Source organism: Pan troglodytes, chromosome 3 (assembly GCF_028858775.2).
Source record: "Pan troglodytes isolate AG18354 chromosome 3, NHGRI_mPanTro3-v2.0_pri, whole genome shotgun sequence".
Taxonomy (NCBI): Eukaryota; Metazoa; Chordata; class Mammalia; order Primates; family Hominidae; genus Pan; species Pan troglodytes.
In genome coordinates, this window is record NC_072401.2 from 24,921,104 (window position 1) to 24,945,596 (window position 24,493).

The 24,493-nt window shown below is 44.0% G+C and overlaps 1 protein-coding gene across 2 annotated transcripts in view; it reads right to left on the bottom strand.

Moving 5' to 3' along the window:
• PPARGC1A (PPARG coactivator 1 alpha) overlaps nucleotides 1–22,619 on the bottom strand; it is a 684,626-nt gene extending 662,007 nt beyond the window's left edge. For both annotated transcript variants that reach the window (XM_016951407.3, XM_016951411.3), the window contains exon 1: nucleotides 22,073–22,619. The gene's annotated coding sequence lies outside the window, so the exon portion shown is untranslated. The remainder of the gene's footprint in view (nucleotides 1–22,072) is intronic.
• Nucleotides 22,620–24,493: the final 1,874 nt, after the last annotated feature.

Consider the following 24,493-nt stretch of genomic DNA (forward strand, 5'->3'; position numbering starts at 1 on the left):
TCATGATGGCCTCTGTTTGCTTCCCACATGCCACACATTGTCCTAAGCTTTGTCTTGTATTCACATGTACGAACTCCTTTAACTCTTAACCTCAGAAGGTGAATGTTAAAATGTCCATTTTACAGATCAGAAAGCTGAGGATTAGTAATGTGCAGAGCTGACTGCAAGACACAAGACCTTCGCCATCACATTATACTTACATTTCTTTCTAGAACTTTCATATGGCAAGATTTTTATTTAGAAGGGTCAAAACTTTAAAGCAATATAGAATTCTTATACAAAGCTGCCTAGGAAAATATAACTGTTTCAAAGATCCTTCTCTTCCCAGTTAAAAAAAAAGGCGGGGGGGATCTAAAGTCTATATTTTTCTCACCAGTAAAAATGATGGCAGTATTAATAACCACCTTGTTGAATTCATCATTACAAGTAATCTTTCTTTCTTCCTTTGACTTCATAAACACTGCATATTCAGTCTGGGCCAGATGCCTACAGACATCTTTGAAAACAGTATTTCATCATCTGAATATTTGACCATTTGAAGGAAAAAAAAATAGCTGTTCCAAATTCCTGCCTTTATACATGTTTTCAAGGCTCAGTGGAAATGTACCTCTCTGCCTCTTGTTGTCCCTCAAATGACCACCCACAGATGCCTCTTCTGTTATGAAAGACTGTCTCAGAAACCAAAAACTGTCTAAGAAAATTATCATTTCTTTTCAGAACTCTTCTGAGTCTGCTCAAAGACAAGAAACTACAGGGAATTTGATTAGAATCACAAATAGATCTAAGAGTAATAGTAAAGGAAGTTAACAAAGCTGAGATAATCAGCACTTTGGCTTGGGTTCCTAATCAAATAAATCTTTGATTTTCATTATTTTGTTTAATGTGAAATACCCCTTGCCAGCATATACCATAAACTTTGCTTTGATGTTTGCATAAAAATGGATATTGTTTCTATATTTGTATTGTGTCTTATTGACTGGAATTAAGTTCACCATCGAATAAGAATTTTAACGTTTTCTTAAACATTCAGGGCTTGTCATATTTTCTACCCTGGCTACAGAAAATCCTCTGACTATCCCTTTTTAGGCTACTAAATATCTTTTTTAAAAGCTGGCTGACTTCTAAAACAAGCACGACCCTAATGGCCTTTCAATGAGAGTCTCTTCTACATATGTACATAGGTCAGTTGCTGATTTATTTTAGTCCAGTTCTTCTACCTACATTACAGTCATTACATTCTATGCCATGAAGTGCCTCATGGGACCAAGAGAGCTAAACTGTGTGATGGTTTGGGTTTTTTGGGGTTGTCTTTTTTTGTTGTTGTTGTTGTTGTTGCTGTTGTTTTTGAGATGCTGTCTTGCTCTGTCGCCAGGCTGGAGTGCACTGGCACGATCTCGGCTTACTGCAACCTCTGCCTCCCAGGTTCAAGCCATTCTCCTGCTTCAGCCTCCTGAGTAGCTGGGATTACAGGCACACGCCACCACACCCAACTAATTTTTGTATTTTTAGTAGAGATGGGGTTTCACCACGTTGGCCAGGATGATCTCGATCTCTTGACCTCGCAATCTGCCCGCCTCAGCCTCCCAAAGTGCTCGGATTACAGGCATGAGCCACTGTGCCTGGCTGTGATGGTTAATTTTATGTGTCAATTTGACTGGGCCATGGTGCCCAGATATTTGGTCAAACATTATTCTAGATGTTTCCGTGAAGGTGTTTTTTGTATGAGATTTAACATTTAAATTATTGGACTTTGAGTAAAACAGATTACCCTCCCAAGTGTGGGTGGGCCTCATCTAATTAGTTTAAGGCATGAATAGAACAAAGACTGACCTCCCCTGAGCAAGAAGGAATACTTCTAGCAGAAGAATTACAACTCGAACTGAAACTCTCCCCTGGATCTCCAACCTGCCAGCCTGCCATGCAGATTTTGGACTTACCAAGCCTCTATAATTGCATGAACCAATTCCTTAAAATAAATCATCTCTCTCTGCCTGCCCCACTCCCCCACACACAAACACACACACATACACACACGCACACATGCACCCTATTCTTGTTGGTTTTGTTTTCCTGGAGAATTCTAATACAGACTATCTAACATTGTTGTCATTTCCAGTGAAGCTTCAGCTGCTTCCTTTAGTTAACAAAATGTGTTCTAATTGCATAGGGAGGTCTAAGAAGTTCTACTCTCTCAACCTCATTCCTTCCATCATTGTGCACTAGTTATAATATGACTTTGAATAGGCAAAGGCTAGGATCCATTCACTTCCTTGTTGACAGCCAGCTAAAAGACACTAGGCCACACATTCACCACTCTTTTCTAAATTATAAATCTTGAGATCACTGTATTTCTGAATGACCACCTGCCCTGGGTTGTTCATTTTACTTATTTTTTCATAAGTGAAATTTTTTCATACTCTATTTAATCATGTGTGGCGTGGAATACTGTTCCATGTGCTGGAAACACAAGGATAAATAAATATGCTGCCTTTGTGGAGTTTACAGTCTAGTGGGGAGACATAAAAAATAGCGGCAAAAAATAATATCTCTTGGCATTAACATCCCCAACAAAGGGCCTGGGATTTCAACCCTATCACTATAATAATGATATTTTAGAATGAGGCAAATGACGGGGGTGTAAGGAGGTTGTTACTGGCTGAATTGTGTTCCTCCTATCCCCTAAGGAAATTCATGTTGAAGTCTTAACACCCAGTGCCTTAGAATGTGACTGTATTTGGAGACATGGACCTTCACAGATGTGACTGCATTTAAACTCAGGTCTTTAGGGTGAATCCTAACCCAGTATGACAGCTGTCATTATAAAAGGGGGAAATTTGAACACAGGCAGGCACAGAAGGAAGACCATGTGAAGATATAGGGAGAAGATGGCCAACTACAAGGCAAGGATGGGGGCCTAGAACGGAGCCTTTCCCTCATGGGCCTGAGAAGGAACCAAATCTGCCAACACCTTGATCTCAGACTTTCAACCTTCGGAACTGTGAGGAAACAATTTCTGTTGTTTAAGACACCCAGCCAGTGGTACTTGTTACAGCAGCTCTTGCAAACTAATACAGAGGCTAAGCTTAATAATGATGTAGAGCAATGGCTGAAGATAAGAACAAGTAAGGGAGTTCTCATAAAGGCTTCATCAACCTGACCTAATGACTGACTAGAAGCAAAAGGAGAAGGAAAGCAAGAGATGCAGGTCGACTTCAGTTATGGGTGTAGTAAATTATAAAAGTGGCCACTAGGCTGGGTGCAGTGGCACACGCCTGTAATTCCAGCACTTTGGGAGGCCAAGTGGGTGGATCACCTGAGGTCAGGAGTTGGCAACCAGCCTGACTAACGTGGTAAAACCCCATCTCTACTAAATACAAAAAAATTAGCTGGGCATGGTGGCACATGCCTGTAATCTGAGCTACTTGGGAGGCTGAGACAGGAGAATCACTTCTACCTGGGAGGTGAAGGTTGCAGTGAGCCGAGATCATGCCATTGCACTCCAGCCTGGGCAACAAGAGTGAAACTCTGTCTCAAAAAAAAAAAAGTGGCCGCTAATTCCCTCCCCACTCCCATCCCTTCCCTCCTCCACCCCACCTCCACATACCTGTCCTTATGATGTGGTCTTGAAGATACTCCAATCAAAAGGTAGTGTCTATTTCTCAACTCCTAAATATGGGCTGGCCTTGTAACTTTCTCTGACCAATAGAACAAAATAGAAGTGATGCTTTATTAGTAACAAGCCTAGGCCTCAAGATGCCTTGCAAGCTTCTTCTCCCTTACTCTTCTTGGTAATCTTCTTGATCACTACTATTGAATAAGCCTAGGCTAGCTTACTGGATGATGGAAACATGGATACATGGCTGTGTTAGCCCCAATTCCCCAGCCAGCAGTCAGCCATCTGCCAGACTGATGAGCAATCAACTGCCAGCTGACTGAAGACATAAGTGAACCCAGCTGAGTCAAGCAGAAGACCCACCCAGCTGACCTTAGCCCATATTCCTGACCCATATAATTGTACACTTATACATGGTTGCTGGTTTTTTTTTTTTTTTTTAACATAGTACATGGTTTCAGTTTTAAGACACAAAGTTTTGGGGTAGTTTTTGGTACACTGAAAAAGTTACTTGGTATGTGGGATAAATATTGTTTCCTTTTGCCTGGATAAGAAATTCAAGAGCAAAGCAATCTGGATAAGAAATTCTGTCTTGGGCCCAGTGCAGTGGTTCACACCTGTAATCCCAGCACTTTGAGAAGCTGAGATGGGAGGATCACTTGAGCCCAGGAGTTGCACTCCAGCCTGGACAACATGACAAGACCTTGTTTCTACAAAAAATTTTTTAAATAGCTGAGTGTGGTGGTGCATGCCTATAGCCCCACCTACTCAGGAGGCTGAGGTGAGAGGATCACTTGAACCTGAGAGGTTGAGGCTGCAGTGAGCCAGGATTGCACCACTGCACTCCTAGCTGGGTGATAGAGAGAGACCTTGTCTCAAAAAAAAAAAAAAATCTGTATTTGACATATTGTGTTTGAAATATCTGAGACTGTCAAGAAGCCAGTTAGTTAAATAGTTCCAAGTCTCAGGCAAGAGGTCTTATTTTCAAATACAAATCTGAAAGATAGTCATGTGATTGATTTCCATCCATGAGTAGATTGTCACAAAAAAAAGCAAGAATAGAATAAAGGAACAAGAGATCCAAGTTAGGACCCCACAAACATCAACATCTAACATCAGGCAAAGCAGGAAAGTCAATTAGGGAGAAGAGGAAACCGATGAAATACACGAGAGAAGTCAAAGGAAATTCTCAACAGAGTCAAAGTCATAGTAACGTCTAAAAAAACAAATAGGGCTGATAAGACTCCCAAACATTTGGGAATTATAAAGTCATTGCCAGAAGAGTTTTAGCAAAGCATTGAAGGCTGACTCTTACCAGCCATCATTAAAGAATGAATGGGGCCGGGGCAGTGGCTCAAGCCTGTAATCCCAGTGCTTTGAGAGGCTGAAGTGGGAGGATCACTTGAGGCCAGAAGTTGGAGACCAGCCTGGGCAACATAGCAAGACTCTGTCGCTACAAAAAAATAAAAAATTAGCTGGGCTTTGTGGCTTGCACCTGCAGTCCTAGATACTCGAGAGGCTGAGATGGAAGGATCACTTGAGTCTTGGAGTTTAAGGCTGCAGTAGCCATCATTGTGCCACTGCACTCCAGCCTGGACAACATAGCAAAAGCAAGTCTCTGAAAAAAATTAAAATAAATTTTGTTTACAAAAGTGCCTGGAAGGGGATGAATTGGAAACAATGAGTATAACTATTATGGTTTGAATGTGTCCCCCAAAGTTCAAGTGTTGGAAACTTAATCCCCAATGCAACAGTGTTGAGTGTTTAAGAGTTAATTATGTGATGAAGGCCCTGCTCTCATGAATGGATTACTGTCATTATCTCCAGAGTTGGTTAGTTGTTCCAAGAGTGAGCTTATTATAAGAGGGAGCTCACCTCCTCTTGCCCTCTTGCTCTCATGCGTTCCTGCCCTTCTACCTTCTGCCATGAAATGATGCAACACGAAGGCCCTCACCAAACATCAGCACCATGCTCTTGGACTTACCAACCTCCAGAACTGTAAGAAATAAATCTGTTTTTTATAAATTACCCAGTCTGTGGTATTCTGTTATAGCAACACAAAATGAACTAAGATAATTATCTAGCTGAGCTTGGCAGATAGGCTGCTTTAGACACTATCTGCCTCTTTGCTCAAAGAATCTGTGAGCTACTGGTGGCAGCCAATGTCACACTCATGCTGATTAATGCCATTAAAAGGTATAGTACCCAGCATTAGCTGGGCCTTTCATGCCATGCAACAAAGGGAAAAAAAGAGACAAATAACCCCTAAAGGGAAGTGAAAGGTTGATGGGGGAATTTTTCAAGATGGGAGAGATTTTGGTACATTTATTCCTAACTTTATTGAGTCATAAAGCTGTAACTGATGCATTGAAGTCCTGGAGAGGATGGCAAGGGATGATATCCACAGCACAGGTGGAAGAAAAGCTAGGGGTGGAAAGATAAGAGATTTCCAGATATGAGACAAGAGGTTGAGGGAATTCACATTGGGTGACCATGAATCCTTACCTGGAAGGAAGCCCATTGGTGGGCAGGGGAGTTGGGGACAGTGGGAAATGTTCAGCGCTGCAGATATGAACAGTGAATGAGCTTGATATTCCATACAGTATTTGCTAGATGACACTGAAGTTGAGGATAATAAAACTATACTGGCATTCTTTGGCATGGCTGGTTTTTTCCAACAGCAGGAAATAGCTTGCATGCAGAAGCAAACAGAACAGTTGGTTGCACCAATACAAGACTAGGATTTTTGTGGACAGATATAGAAGGGTGAGAGATTAAGAGCTTTGAGGTTTTAGCAAGACAGTGGTTAACATAATATATCATGGGATCTCTCAGCTGGCTAAAAGGAGTCAGGGGAAAAGCATGGTTAATGAACTTGGAAAACGGGAGAGTAGGGGAGCAAGCAGAGAGGCTATGAGGGTATAACCAGATATGGTTACACTGGAGTTTAATGTTCTGGAAGCAGAGACATTACAGAAGACAAGGCCAGAGTGTGGGCAATGTGACTGAGCTGGCAAAGTATGGTGGGGATGAAGTCTTGCAACTCTGAAGCTAAGTCACTGGATATTTCCTCCACACGCAGATGCTGAAGACCACCCTGATGGTGGCAGTTCAGATAGCAAAGAGGACGTGAGCCAAGGGACTGAGCCCTCATGCGACCAGGGGAAGTAACAGGGATACAATAAGACAGCCAGGAAAAAGGGTAAATATGGTCTATGGGAATTTCACTGGGAGGTATGGGATCATACAGTTTTGCAGGATTATGGCAAAGGAATGTTTTGGAAGCAATAGTGACCACAGCTCCTTTGAGCCTGGGAAGTGTAGATAAATGAATAGTCACTCCCCCTGCCCTCTCCAGAATGCACTTTCTTGGGGAAAAATCAGATGTGCAGAGGGAGAGTTTATTTTTAATGAACCGGGGTCCAAAGACGTTGTTGAAAAAAATTATGAGAAAGTCAAGTGAGAAAGAAAGGGGCAAGCTGGAGAGAATGAGAATGACCTTCACTGTGGGGCTTAATATTTCATCTTGAATATGAGCTTTATTTTTCACAAATATCTTTAAGATTTCAAGCCTGGGTCCAATCAGACAAACAATAATGATGCCATAGGATATAGTCAACATTCCTCTTCTCTTGGAATTATCTCAGGAATAACAAGAGATACTGTTTTGGTTTTTTTTGTTTGTTTTTTTGTTTTGTTTTGTTTTAAGATGGAGTCTTGCTCTGTCCCCCAGGCTAGAGTGCAGTGGCGCAAACTCGGGTCACTGCAACCTCCGCTCCCAGGTTCACGCCATTCTCCTGCCTCAGCCTCCCAAGTAGCTGGGACTACAGGCGCCCGACACCACGCCTGGCTAATTTTTTTTTTGTTTTTTTTTTTTTGTTTTTAGTAGAGATGGGGTTTAACCATGTTAGCCAGGATGGTCTCGATCTCTTGACCTCGTGATCCACCCGCCTCGGCCTCCCAAAGTGCTGGGATTACAGGCGTGAGCCACCGTGCCTGGCCGAGATACTGTTTAGAGTCCAGGTTTATTCCTTGTTTTGAAGTTAGGTAGTTCAGTAAATAGAACAAGAAAGATTTTTCTCTGTAGATCTCAACAGAACATAAGCCAGTAGGTATTTGCAGAGATATTATACCCTGGAAGGAAAGAAAAAATGCTCTGATAACTGGGGTTAAACTCTTCATGTAAACTATTTGCTTGGATCCCTTGACCAACATTTGGTTCTAGCAGCCAAAAGAATTTGCAAAAACTAAAGATGAAGGAAGGTCATCAGAGTTATAAGAATGACCTCTTGACTAATACATATGGTTGTTAAAAAGGGTTATTTTGGGGTTTTCAAATGCACAAAGAAAATATTGGGCTGGGCATAGTGGCTCAGCACTGGGATCTGTAATCCCAGCACTTTTGGAGGCTGAGGCAGGTGGATTTCTTGACCTCAGGAGTTTAAGAGCAGCCTGGGGAACATGGCGAAACCCCATCTCCACAAAAAAATACAAAAAGTAGCTGAGTGTGGTGGCACACGCCTGTAGTCCCAGCTACTTGGGAGGCTGAGGTGGGAGGATGGCTTTAGCCCAGGAGGCAGAGGTTGCAGTGAGCCAAGATCGTGCCACTGCGCTCCATCCTTTGTGAGAGAGCGAGAGCCTGTCTCAAAAGAAAAGGAAAAGATAAGAAAATACTGTAATATGAGGATTTATTTTATGATATTCTCCATCTGGTACCCTTACATGTACCTGTCTGGAGTGTAAGTTGGTGCATCTTTTCAGAGAGGCAATTACATTTGTACGGCCTTTAACCCAGTAGCTCTACTACTGGGTATTACCCTAAAGAAATACTCATAGATATGTACCTGGTTTAGTCATAATTGGTGACAACCTAAATACCCAATGATACAGGATGGTTAAATAAATGGTTCTATTAACATACAATGGGATACTACAGGGCCACTAAAAATTATATGGAGGCATATGAAATATTATATGGCAGGTCAGTTATGATTTATTGGACTAAAATAAGGTTACACAAATATTTACATGTGATACCAACTTAAACATGAAATGCATACACCTAGAAAAAAGACAGGAAATATATAAATCAAAGTATCTGTGATTATCTCTAGGTATTTAGATGATGTATGGTTTTGATTCGATTTTTCTTCTTTTTTCAACTTTTCTAAGAAAAAAAATCCAAAACAAAAATATATATCTACAATAAGAAAAATTGATAATATGCTTTTATCAGTTTCCTGGGTATATTATTTGCAAAAATAATGCTCTAAGAAGCCAAGTTTAAATTTTTTTAATTAAAAGGTAAAATATAAAGGAAGACAATATTCCCTATATGTGAAAATATCCTAATTTCAAGGTGAAACTCCCTTTTTAGCAAAAAGGTCTTTTGGGGAGGGGCTTAAAGGAAATGGCTCTGCCCGTCTAAGTTCTGACCCTTTCTGTTTTGCTAATAATCACGTGGCTATTAGGGGCTGATGTCTTTAAATTCCAAGAATGAGTTAAAGATTATTTCTCTGGTCACATAATTAATAAAGATTTTTAGTTAGTGCCTATTTCATTCCCTACACTGTATTTAATGTTATGGATGGTGTAAATAATGAAAAAAAAAAAAAAAAAAAAACTCCAGGTATTCAGAAATCAATTAAGGAAAAAAAAACTGGGCCAGGTGCAGTGGTTCACTCCTGTAATCCCAGCACTTTGGGAGGCTGAGGCAGGCAATAGATTGAGCTCAGGAGTTCGAGACCAGCCTGGGAAGCATGGTGAAACCCTGCCTCTACAAAAAATACAAAAATTAGCCAGGCATGGTGTCGCACACCTGTAGTCCAAGCCACTCGGGAGGCTGAAGTGGGAGACTTGCTTGAGCCCCAAGAGATTCAATCTGCAGTTAGCCAAGATTGCGCCGCTGAAATCCAGCATGAGCGACAGAGCGAGACCCTGTCTAAAAATAAACAACAACAAAAAAACTGTAGATATTTACTTTAAATACAATAGGCATAAAATAACTAATAACAACAATTAGCATTCAAGCAGTGCTTTTTCCGAAGCCTTCTTAAATACTGTATATGCCCAAATACAAGATGAGGTAGTTTCCCAAAACTCTCTGGAAATAAGAGATATTTGTGTATTTTTAAAGACTGACATATCATAGGACATTCTCTAGTTACTTTATTTAAACAACTAAGTGATGCTTGAAGAAGACTCAATAGCCTGAAATGACCTCAGACAAAGCTTTGGGATGTTTAGAGAGGTCACTTGACAGAATTGGTTACAGTGGATGCAAAGAGATTTAATACAGATTTAGTCATTATTCCTGGAGTAAGGTGCCACAGTACAAATGTTTAATATCATTGTAAACAAGCATTTTAACATAACTCCCTAAGTGAATCTAATGTATATTTATTTAACATCTACTTTATTCTGGGTCTGTATTCAATGCTAATGGCTTCTCTTTTCAGCCGGCGAACTGTTCTTCCACCATAATGATAATGACTAAGAGGACACTTTACGGTTTACAAACACTCCCCAAAACATCATCATACTTGATTATACTAGCACAGTGAAAGAATGAATATGGCCAAAATTCTGGGAAAATAAACCAGTATGTATGTTAATAGAGATAAACAATGAAGCAACCATTGTTTTTCAGCAGCCTGTTCTCTAGGACTAGTTTAATTGGGAGAAATAATTTTTAAATTCTTTCTAATGAAACTGTTACTATCAGGGTCAAAAAATCAATTAGCAATAAGTCCTATTTTCTGAAACAACAAGGCTTTGATAAACATGGTAAAGATGATTCCATTCTCTTTTACCATTTGTTTGGCTCTTTCATCAAAGCTATGTAACCCTCTTCGTTTGACATCACACAAAGAAAGACCTAAAGGATTTCATTAGCGCTGCTTCCTGGGCCTCACAGTGTGTCCTCAACTTCTGACGCTATTTCACTCTCCAGCTCGAGTGGCTAATTTTAATCCACAAAAAGTTTGGTAATTTATTGAAGTATAATAAATCCAAATAAAACTTCATCTTTGATTTACTAATTAAACTGTTCTTCTGACATTGTCAACAGAACAGATCTTAATTTTTTTAGAAACTGGGTCTCACTCTATCCTCCAGGCTGGAATGCAGTCATGTAATCCTAGCTCACTGCAGCCTAGAACTGCTGGGCTCAAGCCATCCTCCCGCCTCAGCCTCCCTAGTAGCTGAGACTACAGGTGCATGCCATCACACCTGGCTAAATGTTTTTATTTGTTGTAGAGGTGGGTCTTGCTATGTTGTCCAAGCTGGTCTCAAACTCCTGACCTCAAGCAATCCCTCTGCTTCAGCCTCCCAAACGCTAGGATTGCAGCGTGAGCCACAATGGCCTGCCTAGGGTGGATTTAAAATGATGCAAAGATCTTAATTATTTTCAACCAAGTTTGAAAGCTTTCTTGCTTGTGACAGAACAACTGGAGAGGAGTTCCTACTTCTAAATTTCTAAAGTCAAAACAATGAGCAGGAAAGACTCCGCCTCCTTTCACCTGTTCTTCTTTCTAGGCACATTATTTTTCCTTCTTGGTACTTCACACAGTTTAAAAGAGATAATGATAGCTAGATGATAGGAAGGGAAAGAGAGAGAGAAAGAAAGAGGGAGAGACAGAGAAAGAGAGGGTGAAGATGACGTGTGTATGGATATGGATGGACAGAGCTGTACTATTTTGTGTATATCTATTCATATACACGCACATATCATCCGTCTATGTCTCTATCGTGTCTATCGTGTGTGTGTGTGTGTGTGTGACTTTTATGTCTCTCTTACTAAATGAAAGCTCACTTAGGGGGCAGGGCAAGCACATTGTAGGTGCTCAATAAATTTCATTGAATGAAAAAAATTTAACACAATTTAAAAAAACTCTCGGCAGGTATTCCTTGACTAATTCCTTCTACACTTTCCTTCTGCCTCAAATGTCCCCACTCTCATCCCCCATTCTCATCTCCCAGATGCTCCCCGTTTCTTAAAGCCCAGAACAAATGTCGCTGCCTTCTTGAAACTTTCTGTGATTTTTCCAGCCAAAAATAAACTCCCCCTTCTCCAAATGACCACAGCACCGCTATCTCCTCCCTAAAGCACTAACTGTTTTCTATCTTCTCTGCATCCAGGTGGGGCTCCACTTGTAACACACATTAATGTTGAAGGCAGCATTTTTTTTCTTTTTCTTTCATTTTTAGACATGCAGAGCAGCATGTTTTTTGTTTGTTTGTTTGTTTTTGAGATGGAGTCTCGCTCCATCGCACAGGCTGGAGTGCAGTGGCGGGATCTCACCTCACTGCAGCCTCCGTCTCCCCGATTCAAGCAATTCTCCTGTCTCAGCCTCCCGAGTAGCTGGGATTACAGGTGCACACCACCACACCCGGCTAAATTTTTTTTTTTTTTTTTTTTTTTTTGTATTTTTAGTAGAGGCAGGGTTTCACTTTGTTAGTCAGGCTGGTCTCGAACTCCTGACCTCAGGTGATCCACCCACCTCAGCCTCCCAAAGTGCTGGGATTACAGGTGTGAGCCACCGCACCTGGCCAGCATGTTTTATTTGTCCTTGATGCTCCTCTCTCCACTCCTCCGTCAGTTCATCCATCTGAATGCAGCCTAACAGGATAGTTAAAACATGGGCTCAGACACCAGACATGCTTCATATAAATCCTGGCTCTACCACTTACTAGCTGTGTGACCTTGGCTACGTTACTTCACCTCTCTGTGCCTCAGTTTCCTCATGGAATACTAATAATAGTACCCACCTCATAGGGTAATTTGATGACGAAATGAGTGAATCCATGTAAAGCACTTTAAAATGTCTCTGGAATGTTACAGTAAGTGGTCTATAAGTGGATTCTATTATGATGGACTCAATATAATTTACTGAGAATCTACTATGGACCGGGCGGTCTGCTCGGCTGTCACATCAGTAGGAACTCCATAAATATTTGAGGAATGACTAGTGAGAGCTAACATTGACTCAGCCCTTCATTAAGTCAGTAACAAACGTCTTTCAGGTCCAAGATCTCATTTAATCCTCACACCAATTGCAGGGGATGGATGTCACCCCCTCCACCTTCACCCAGGAGCAGAGTCCCTTCTGCACTGCACAAGCACATACTTAGCAGGTGAAAAGTCTCCATAGCGTTCACCTCACAAGCCCGCCAACTTCTAGAGATTTTTTTCCATTCCCTCCTGCAGCTCCCTCGACTTCACACGAAGCATCTTTTTTAGCATCTGTTCAGCCTGACTCCCGTCATTAGATACATTCTTATGTGTTTATAATGCATCACTGATTTGTTTCAGGACTAAATCGTGGGATCTAAAAATAAAGTGATGTTGAACATATTTCTTTGCATATTAACTTTAAAGAAATGGATTAATCTTTTAGAAATAATCAAAATTAAATGATCCACTCAGCATGGAGCAGTTACCAAAAATAATAAAAAGCAAAAACTCTTCAGATTCCCACTTTTCCTTTTTTACTGCTTCTGGATTTGTTAATGTAAGCATATCCTTCATAATTTTTTCATTTGAAAAATTAAGAGGTTTAGCAAGCCTATGGTAACCCAATCTTGTTTTTCCCTGGGGACATTTAAATGGAAGCAGGATTCATTTATTCTCCAAGTCAAATTCTCATTTTCAAAAATGACATTGCGGAACTGCCGTCATCATCCTAAGAGATGGAACAAAGAATGATAAATAAAGTGACACATGTGTTGGTATAAAAGTTGTTTTCTGACATTTCAGCCATTTATCCAACACATATGCTCTGTCTGTCCACTACAGGCTGGGCAGGATGAGGATCTAGAATTGAAGAGGGTGTGGTTCTTTCTCAAAATCAGCTTCCTCAGTAGAATGGGAGGCAACACTTCCAAATAAATATGACAGCAAGAGACAGAAAGCTTTATGGAAAGGAGAGCAATGGGAGTGGGAAAAAAAAAGTCAATTCCTGCTGAAATAAAAATACGATCTGCCTATTTGATAGAACATTTAAAATGTTTTCCCTTCAACATACATGCACGGATATCCATTTTGACTGTTTGCTTCTTTTCTTTCTTTGGAACCTGACAATACTCTCAATCACCAGCCCTTGGGTGTTTACCTGTCACCTAGGCTTGGTGACATTGTTTTATTCAATTTGATATTTCCCTATTACTCAGAAAGGGTTATATATGCAAATAAATATACATTCTGGTTGCAACATTAAATAATGAGGCAAACTACAGTTTATAAAATGCAGTTGTTCCATGCCACATTTCATTTTAGGAGAGGGAGGCCTACAGCCAACTGTGAACAATTACCAAATTGTCAGTGGAATTCAATAAATGTTGTTTAAAAAAACTAATTATTTGTTACAATAACCAGCTACTACTGCCACTTTGTATTTGGAGGTTTGTAAACTACTTCCATTTGAAATGTAATTGATTCCATTTTTATCATTTGTTCAAGTTTATGTGGTTGTTCTCATCCTAAGAGATGATAACATCTATTTTCAGCAAATTATACATTATAATTCCTCATTCAAAAGCTGTAACAGAAAACAAAATGCTAATTTATGCTGTAAACGAAACTACAGAATCATAATCACTCATTGTTAACATTAGGGACTAAACTGCTACTGGAAATAATAAATTGGAGCAGAATGTGTAGGGGTTGTTGGTTAGATTTTTCTTTTTCTTTGCATCTTTTTTGCTTGTTATTACACAACCAACACACTTTCTAATACTCTTTCAGGCAAGAGATTACATGGATGTCTTGTCTTCTTCCACATAGAAGCCAGACGTTCACTGGGCTTTTAGCTATTACCTGCAGCTCTCTATTTGAAATCTACAGAAGACGTGCTCACAAAGCAATCAGATGTGCACACTACAGAGGGGAAGCAGATTAGAACTACACACCTGCTCTTCCACATTCCATTAAGTTTCCACATCTACATTTCCCTTTGCATCAACCATCTCCTCCCCTGCCCGCTTCCCTCCTCCCCTCCACCGCATATTTCTCCTGTATGAAGACCCCAGTGTAACCTCTTCTGGTCAAGGTGAGCCTCCCCCAGTAGCAAGCTTCCCCTCTGCTTCAGCAACTACACCGAACAAATGCATAAATGCACATAAACCCAGTAACTTTTTTTAAAGATGGGGTCAGTAGCTACGATTACAGGCACACGCCATCACACCTGGTTATTTTTACTGTTCTTTAGAGATGGGGGGTCTCCCTGTGTTGCTCAGGCTGGTCTCGAACGCCTGGACTCAAGGAATCCTCCTGCCGCAGCCTCCTGAGCAGTTGGGATTACAGGTGCGAAAAACCGTGCTCTGGCAAAATCAGTAAATTTCAATAAATATAGTCAACCCTTATTAACACCCACAAAAAGGGTGGGGGTGGATCTGGTACCATATTCTAGACACTGCTTTCTTGAAATAACGATCTTCATGTGAAAATAATGTAATACCACCTAATGGCATTTTCTCCTTTCTTCTTTTTTTAAAACATAGAATCCAAAAGAAAGAAACATTTTAATATAATTATTATATCAAAAAGGTGAATTTTTCGAAAGGACCAAAAAGTCACACTGCCTTCTAGAGTAAATCACTTTTCTGCTGCCCTTTTATTTAATGCCGTCTGCTGTACACATTTACCTCTTCGCTGGCAAAGTGTGATCATTGATTTCCTATGGTCTCTCTGGAAGGAAGTTCTGCTTCCTTGATGATGAATACAAGGGGTAGGTGACCCCATTCTCATTCCAATGCAAGCCTTGCACTTTTACATTTCCACTAGGGCTACAGGAACGTGAAAGCAGTGAGAAACTCCTTGCCCTCTTCATAGAGACTGTCTTGCTGTAACTACTGACATTTAATGTTTTCCCTCCCCTTCCCACAACTGTATTTTGGAAGATCACAAAATAAGGGCTGAACCACTAAAAGGCATTAGTTCATGATGGACATAAATGTTAGGCGCATGATTCAGTACAGAAGATACCTGTTATAACATGGCCGGGATGAGAAAGGTAAATTTCAGCCTAAATCTCAAATGTAACTATATGTAGCACAAGCGGAAAGTGACACGGATTCGCTCATGACAGTGTATCCCTCACTATATATATGATAGGGTTTTGATACATCTGAATGATTATAAAATTATTCTATTCATGTATCTCACAGTTATATTTCTTCTGTCGAATATTTTATTGATATTCATGTACATTTGGAATGAGTGCCCCACTAAACCATAATTATTCTGTTTTAGAAGGCCCTGTCTATCTCTCAGGCTAGATCTACCATTCAAACCAAAAAGAATGGTCAACTCAAACATCTAGTCCAAAAAGCATCAGGTAGTTATGGTTGATTCCACCAAAAGAGACAACTTCACCTCATTCATCAAAAAGAATTCTATCTGGTTATATAAAAGAAAGTGGGTAAACTTGGGCAAACAAAGGAGATATTCACTATTTCACAAAGCTGGCAAATAAATGACACCATTGCCAAACTTGCCAGAAATGTACATGTAGCCACACAATTTCTTCTGTGTTGTAGCAGAAAGTGAGTACAGTGGGGATAAGAAGAGGAAGCTGGCACAAGTCTGTCTGGTGGAGGGCCCAGCTTTCCCTGACTAGCGCTGAGACCTTAGGCAAGTCACTTAATTCTCTGTGCTTTGTTTGCCTCATCTATAAAATGGGAATAATAGTAAAAGTACCTACCTCATATGTTGTTATGGAGATTAAATGAGTCAAATATTTATAAAGTATATGGAACAACAATTGATAAATGGTAGTCATTGTCACTGCTCTTTAATTACCAAGTTTAAGGTTTACATAAATTACAAAGAAAAGCGAAAAACAGCACTTTGGGAGGCCGAGGTCAGGAGTTCGAGACCAGCCTGGCCAACATGGTGAAACCTCATCTCTACTAAAATACAAAAATTAGCCAGGCGTTGTGGCGTGCGCCTGTTGTCCCAGCTACTCAGGAGGCTGAGACAGGAGAATTGCTTGTACCCAGGAGGTGGAGGTTGCAGTGAGCTAAGATTGCACCACTGCACACCAGCAAAAAAAAAAAAAAAAAAAAAAAAGAGGAAGGAAGGAAGGGAAGGGAGGGAGAGAAAGAAAGAAAGAAAGAAAGAGAAAGAAAGAAAGGAGGGAGGGAGGGAGGAAGGAAGGGGAGAGAGAAAGAAAGAAAGGGAGAGAGAGAGAGAGAGAAGGAGGGAGGGAGGGAGGGATGGAGGAAGGAAGGAAGGAAAGAAAAGCGAACAACGTTTTCCAGCTGATGCATTAAGTAAGCCAGCCTTATTGGAAGACCTGCGACAAACTCTTTTCCTCTCCTATACCCCTAGGAGAAACCCAAAGTCAGAAAAATTGGAGTTATGTGAAAAGTGGGGTTCTGTGAGCTGGATTTACAGGAGGATTTCTAAAATTTATTTAAGGTAAGAACGTAGAAATGCACTTAAAACTCTTTTGCAGTTCATACTACATCTTCAGGGAAATAAAAATGTTGAAAAGGTATAGAAGCCCAGTTGATATTTTTTGAACTTTGAGGTATTGGCTATCTAACAACTTTGTAAATGGAGGACATTCCCAAGTCTTGGCTCATCTCCGGGGATGCCAACATTGTCACCACTTTAAGAATTATGAAATGTCCAGAAAGAAAGAAAAAAAAAAAAACACTGAATTCTTTATGGTATTTGGACTGAATGGAAAAGAAGTGTTCCTCAGTGGGCTGCTTTCTGCTTTGGCTATCCATATTCATGGAGGTAATGCCAAGCCAAAAAAAAAAAAAAAAATGGGCAGTCAGCACAAGCTTTCGACAACTTACCCACGTCCATTAATGATTCTGCACTGAAACTTCTACCTTGCTGGAGAAGACACAGTGAGTATACAGAATTATGGGTACTGGCTAATTCAAAACAGTCACTGCCTACTCTGAGAAGATAGTTCCCTTATGAAGATGCCATTTTTATATTTCTAGTCTGGAAAATTTGGGAAGTGGTGGGGGCAGGGGGCAGATAAAGAAAAGTTTAAAAAGCAGGGTCAAGCCTCGTGGTAATGTCTTTTACGTAGCCTCAGGTTAAGCTACCCAGTAACCAAAAAGCTGGTCAATCAGGTGAGTAAAGTCAGATGTCTGGCCTCATGGACACTCGAGCAGTCAGCTAATTGGCTCCATTTTTCACTTTCAGTTGATTGATTCAATATCATACAGACCTGGCCTGCTTCGATTTGGGCTTACATAGTGACAGCTAATAAGGTGACCTGGGTCCAAACTGCAAGCAGTAATGACCACTCCACAGTCAGCTTTCTGATGGAGACAGGAAGCCGAAACAACTACAGGAGAGAATCACAGGTTGAAAAGCACAACATCAAAAGATAAAGCTCGGTTTTGGAAGCTTGCACTACTGCCATCCCTAGGCGTGAAACTGTAAATTAAAGAATGGTCTGCTGTCTGCTGCACTGAGCCAAATCAGAGACATTTCACATATACACTTTAACTGGGGGTTTCATTCTAATTGAAGAAATGAATTCCACCTAAGCAGATGCTCCCCCCCGCACACACACACTTGCTATGATATGTTTTGCACATTGGCAAGTGGGTGCAAAATATCTGCAACATGGTCCTCTCAGATATAGGATGAAATTTCCCAGTTTTTAAATGGTAACAGATGTAGTTTCGGCTCTAATACACATTGGGCTCTCTCCAAAAAAATCACCCCTCCCTCCCCAGCTTCAAGAATAAAATGTCACAGAACAAGTAAAAACCTGGTCAGTGATGATTTGTGGCTGGGTTTTTGTTGTTTGTTTGTGTTTCTGTTTTTCAGTAATGAATAAACACCCTCATTGTTTCCAATTTTCCAGGTCTATATATCAAGAAGCTCCATCTTCATTATTTTTTTTTTACTTGCTTGTTTATAACGAGAGGCGTCATAATCATGTTTCTTGTGAAAATGAAAGTAATCAAAATGCCTTGTGATTCCAGGAAAAGAGCTTCTTAGGGAGACATGCCTGCCTGCTATTGATGTTGCAGAAAGGTTCCTTTTACATGGTATTAGATGTTGAGAGCACATCATATTGATCTAGAAATAAAAAGCTTGATTTTTTTTTTAGTACAGTCAACCCTTACCTTCATAAGCACTATATAACACTAGGAAAAGGATTTTTAATTGAGGTAGAGTAAACAAATTATATCTGAAGAACATTGCCATTTTTAGGAAACGCAGGATATGTAAGCATTTTGGCAGCAATCAGGGTAAAATCATGAATAAGTCTCACTCTTGCAAATTTGGCCCAGGCCTTCCTATAGCAGCTCTGCCCGAGTCCAAGATGAGATTTAAAGTATCGCCTTTGTTGTATTCTTTTTCTTCTTAGGAACAGTTAGGAGCAGGTTTCTCAAACATGTGCCCATGCTCAAATGCTGAAAATGCAAACTGGAGATCAGTAAGGCCCGTTATGCACATGTATTCTTCATCTCTGAAAATGGAGATTGTGGCAGTGTTGGAAACCGCAAATCCTGGTAAGATTCACTGCCCCGGCTGCATTTACCACCAGAGATTAAAGCTTCGGTAGCATCTGACGCACCTTCCCCTAATGATGTACATCTCTCATTTGTTTCTGTACTTTATCTTAAAGTTCATACCACACCACTGGAAGAAGAAATCAATACTTCAAATAATCTCCTCTCCCCACCATACAATTTCACTGCACTAAGAGTAGCACAGTACCCAATATCAGCCCGAGAGCCAATCATTCTCCAGAGAGCAGAGCCAGCTGCTTTATCAGAAATTCTTTCGATTTTCTTAGCAACATGAGTATCCCCTTCTAGAAGAAAGATGTTGCCTCTTGGGGAAACGCTTTTCCACCTCAAGTTAAACTAACTTTACCTGAAGAAGCCGGTAGTTTTCCTCTTTTTAAAACGCCCCCCTCCGCAAATGGTTCTCTCTTTCCTTTACTCCAAACCTGCCCCCACCCAGTCCCTCTCTCCCACCTCCTCTGGTTTCCTAGGAGTTTGCACATGATTGCCTGTCTTGTGAAATCCAGCCGCAGCCCTTCGCTTTTAAACGCTCTCAAATGACTTGTTTCTATCTCGTTAAAGATGCTGCGAAACCTCCCATCTCTGCAAAGCTGTATCACTGCTTCCTTATAGACCCAAGTCTCCTTCCTCTCTTCCTTTGGAGGAATACAAAGTGCCTGAGTTTCATGGCCCCGGGGTGCAGGTCGGAGGCACGCGCCTGGAAACTTGTCCTAACGCATCTGACTCCAGGACTGGGGGGCGCGGCGCTGCCGAGGACGCCCGAATGCCGGCCGGGCTTGTACCGGGTGCGTGGTTCAAGCCTTTCGTACCCGCCTCAGTCCTCAAAGACGAGCAGGGCTTGGTTTCTGACTCATCGACAGACACACACACACACACACACACACACACTCACACAGGCAGGCACGCGGACGCCCGCTCCTGGAGAGCTGGAGTTTGCGGAGCCGGAGGGGTCGTTGGCTCTCGGCAATCCTGGGCGGATGCAAGGAAGCGTGGAGAGCACCCAAGGCCCGCCAGGCGGGGCAGGATAGCCTGAAGGAAGCCACCGGCGCCGGCCACGGGCAGCCGGGCACCCTCCGGGCCCCGATCGTGCTTCTCCAGGCCCCCAACTCCAGCGCCGGCCCGACCACCTCAGTAGCTCCTGCAAGTTTCTACTCGCAGCGAGGCCTCGTGTCTCCCGGCTGCCTCACCGCGAATCCTCACTCCGCGCGCCTGGGCTGCCCTCCCGCCCCGCCCGAACGGCCGGCGTACTTCCCGGGGGCAGCCCAGACGCCCCCACCCGCGGCGGCGGCCCGACGGTCTGCCCAGAGCTCGCCGCCGCCTCCCGCTGCTGCTGCCGCGGCGGCGGGAGCCTCTCCAAGGCTCCCGGCGGCCCTTATGTATTATTCACTCGGATGGCCGCAGCGCTTTCTGGAGAGCCCACGCCGGAGAGAGAGGTCTTCACCTGGCAGCTAGTAGTTTGGCGATTTGTTTCTTGGAAACTTGGGGTGATGCGGGGGCGGCGGCGGCGAACATTTTTCGGTTGCTTTCGGGGTTTGGCTTCTCTGCCGGGAGCTCGCAGGAACGCGCTGCGCCCCGGGCCCGGGAGGGAGCGCGCCAGCGCCGGCGAGCTCGGCGGGCAGCCCCGCAAGCGGCCGAGGCTGGCTGGCGGGCTCCGGAGGAGAGGCGCCGCGGCGGCCAGGCGAGCCGGGCTGAACGGAGCTCTTTTCCTCGACACCCCCCACCCCTAGCGGGCCAGCTCCCCCCGCGGTGCGCGCTCCGCGGGGCCCGGGAATCCCCGGCGCCCTGGACCGCCCACCGAGTAGCTAATGCCTTTCACCATTGCTCCTCCACCGCTCCTCTGGCCCCAACTTTCCCCAGCCCAGACCCGCGAGCGCGCGCGCACACCCACACACAGACACACACCCGCGTGCACACACACACACGCATACACGTACACACATGCCTCCCCTCCCTCGACCCCAGCTCTACTTCCCCGCGTAGTTTGGAGATGACAGATGCCTGTAGACTTTCACCAACAAGCGGTGGGGGCAGCAGACTACAACAGTTATTTAATTAAAAGGCATTTTTCCTCTCTCTATTTCTCGCTCCAGCTCCCAGAATAGCTTTTTCACCCCTAGACCCTGGGCACATGCCTGCCTCTCCAGGTTACCAGTGGCCCGCTGACATCCATCTCCTTCCACGCCCCCCTTCCGGCGTCTACCCCCAGCGTCCCTGGGCCCCCCGAGTCACACCGACACGCACACCTACAGGCCGGCGGCGTGGAGCGTCTAGGGCACGATGCAGCCGGACTGCATTGCACAGTCATCAAAGTTAAGTGTGTGTGTTTGTGGGGTGCTTCTGCGCCCCAGGGGAGGCGCGGGGTCAGGAGGAGCGGAGGCTCCACTCTGCACCCCACCCCCCCCCCCCCACCTCCGCGGGTCAGGGGACGCCTCTACTTGAGATTGCAGCCATTTTAGGGAAAGAGGCGGCTCGGGCCCCGAGGGGAGTGGAGGGGGGACAGCACGTCGCGGGGGGCTTGCGGCTCTGCAGCCCCTCGGCGCAACTGGAAGGCGGGTAGGCGCCGGGCGCACAGGGGCGCGGCGCCCGCGGCGACTTGGGGAAGGTTGCGCTCGAGTTCCCTGGTTCTGCCTGGAGTTGTTCGGGGTAACGCGCCGGCTCCTGCCTCTTTCTCGGGTTCCCGCTGGGCTGGGAGGTGGTGGGGGAAGGTGTCGATGGCAGATGGGGCACGGGAGGAACGCGACAGAACCTGGAGACTGGAAAGCTAGCGATGGGGGAAGGGGGGGTACCTCCTCTCGCCGGTTGGCGCTGACCCAGACAGTGCGACCCACTTGGCCCCCATCCTCCCCACCCCCTCCCGAGCCTCTGCCTCCCCACCGAGTACCAAGTGAGCGCGCGGCAGGGGGCAAGGGGCGCGACGCCGCCCGGCACCGAGCCACCCCTTACCTGGTTGGAAGGGGTTTCCCAGGAGGAGCCGTAGTTGTAAAAGAAGGAAGAGAAGAGGGTGTCTTCCGACAGCCCGCAGCCCGCCATGCTCTGGATGCAAATAAAATGAGGAAAGAAAAAAAAAGCACACATACACAAAAGCAACCCAAAATTTTAAAAATCAAATTAAACCAATAAGCCAAGAAGAAATTCTCTCGAAAATAAAAGAAAAGGAAGGGGAAGGGAATGGCAAAGGGAACGGAAACTCTCGGCGGTGCTCCCTCTCCGGGAGAGGAGGGATGCTTGGGCTGCCGCTGCCGCTGCCGCCGCCGCCGCCGCCGCCGCCGCCGCTGCCGCCTTCTCAAGACGGTACCTAGAGAGGTTCGTCCTGACTTGGGCAGCCGCCGCCGCCGCCTGTGCCGGCTGCGTGTGTGCGCGCGTGTGTGTGCGTGTGCGTGTGTGTGGTGTGTGCGCGCAGAGCGAGAGACCGCAGGGGAAGCGAGAGGGCGAGATAATGAGCGAGCCGGGATGGAGGCGCAGAGGCAGCGCGAGCGGGCGGGCGTGTGCGCGCGGGGGTGCGTGCGTGCGTGTGTGTGTGTGTGTGGTGTGTGTGCGCGCGCGCGAGCGCGCGCGTGTGGCTGGGTGTGCGTCTGTTTGGGGAGCTCACCGGAGAGCCGGGGCCGTCACGTGGGCGCGCTGACTCCGCCGGCTGCCGGGGACAGCCTGTACTACAGCCCCGGCCACTAAATCAGCCCGCGCCGCCAGACCTTTTGCAGCCCGTGGCCGGCCGGCCGCCTGCCTTCTCCGACCTCCTCGCCATAGCCGCCGGGCCATGCGCGTCCCGGGACGGCAGGGGGCGCGGGTGAGGGCGCGGGCAGGTGGATGGATGGGTGGGGAGTGGGCCGCCCTGAGCCCGGGAAGAGAAAAAATGCTCGAGGAAAAACACAGGCGCCCACCCCCCCGCTACGTCCGGCAACCTCCTGGCAAGCCTTCCTTCCACCCTGTTTGAAGATTTTTTTTTTTATTCCTAAAATTGCTTTTCCATGCAGAGACCCCTCTTCCAGCCACGGGAAAATTATTTTCACATAGTTGCTATGTCCCGCTTTTCTTGCTTTCGCGATCCCTCCAGCCCCCCGCGCGCGTGTCCACGCAGGCACAGACACACCGGTGCCTGCCTCCTCCCATTCCAAATGCAAACCCACTTCCTTTTGCCGGTTGCTGTAGTTAAGCTAAGTCAATGCTACATCAAACTAGGCTAGGCTGAGAGGACTGGAAAGTGGATTTAGGGGACAATACTGCCCCAGCAGGAAGAAAGGCTCTAGTTTGGCGTTCTGTTGATTTAACAGTTTAAAACGAAAATGGATTTTGTGGCTTCTGCACTAAAACTCAGGCCCCTTGAGTCACAATTATTTAAAGGGAGCTATTCTCTAAAGTCCATTATATGATATAAAAATGTAAACGGATATAATGTCGTCTCTCTCTCTCCTCACAAAATGGTATTTTAGAACCAAATCTTTCAGTCTTAATAATTGGGTGACTGAAAGGTGTGTTTTTTTTTTTTCCTGCAAGAAGACATTCTTTACTTGCTTCCCCTTACTCTTTATACAGATATTTATAGAAAGTAAAATTCAAATAAAAACCAGCATATCTGTGTAAGATGCTCTTAAAAGTATTTGAATCCTTGCAGGAAGACTTGAAACAACCTCTTAAAGGCAGTTTATATTGTTTTCTTTCTGAATCCCGTTTCCAAATGCTGCCTATTTTTATTCAAACCAATTGTGTTTTTCCAAGAGTTCACACTTCCACTTGTAAATTCCCCACTGGAGGTCGAAATCCTCTGTGAAATAAACATTTCCACAGCAACCCAGTGATGTCAGAAACGTCGGCTAGTGATTTCAGAGGGGAAATAAAACAGGAGCAAAGAACGGCTCTAGAAAGACAGTTCCTTCATCCTTGCGAATAGCATGCCTCCTGGTAGAAATTCAGAAAACATTTCTGGCTAAATACCTGTTTTCTTTTTCTGAGATTGACTTATTTTTCAAAGGCGTGTCAAATGATCTTTTAAAAAAAAAATAGGTCACCATCCTCTTTTCTGGATTGGTGAAGAATGCTGTTTCAAATCAGTGGTGCCTAACCACACTGGCCACTGTAGATTTTTATAAGGGGGGGATATATTTTTTCTAAAAATTGATGTTGGAGAGAACATTGAAAGATGAAATTTTATGTACTAACTTCAGGCCCAAATAATGCTGACTGACCTGGCTTCAAACTTACAATAGTTTTTTTAAAGTATTAGGCACACAGAAGTTCTATTCAGTTATCGAAATTGGTGCTGATCTCACCAATATTGAATAAAGGGGCTTCTCCATTGTTCCCTCTATTGTTTCCTGTGTCTCCTGGCTGGGAAAAAGAAGGGAGGAATTCTTCATACTGCCCCTAATT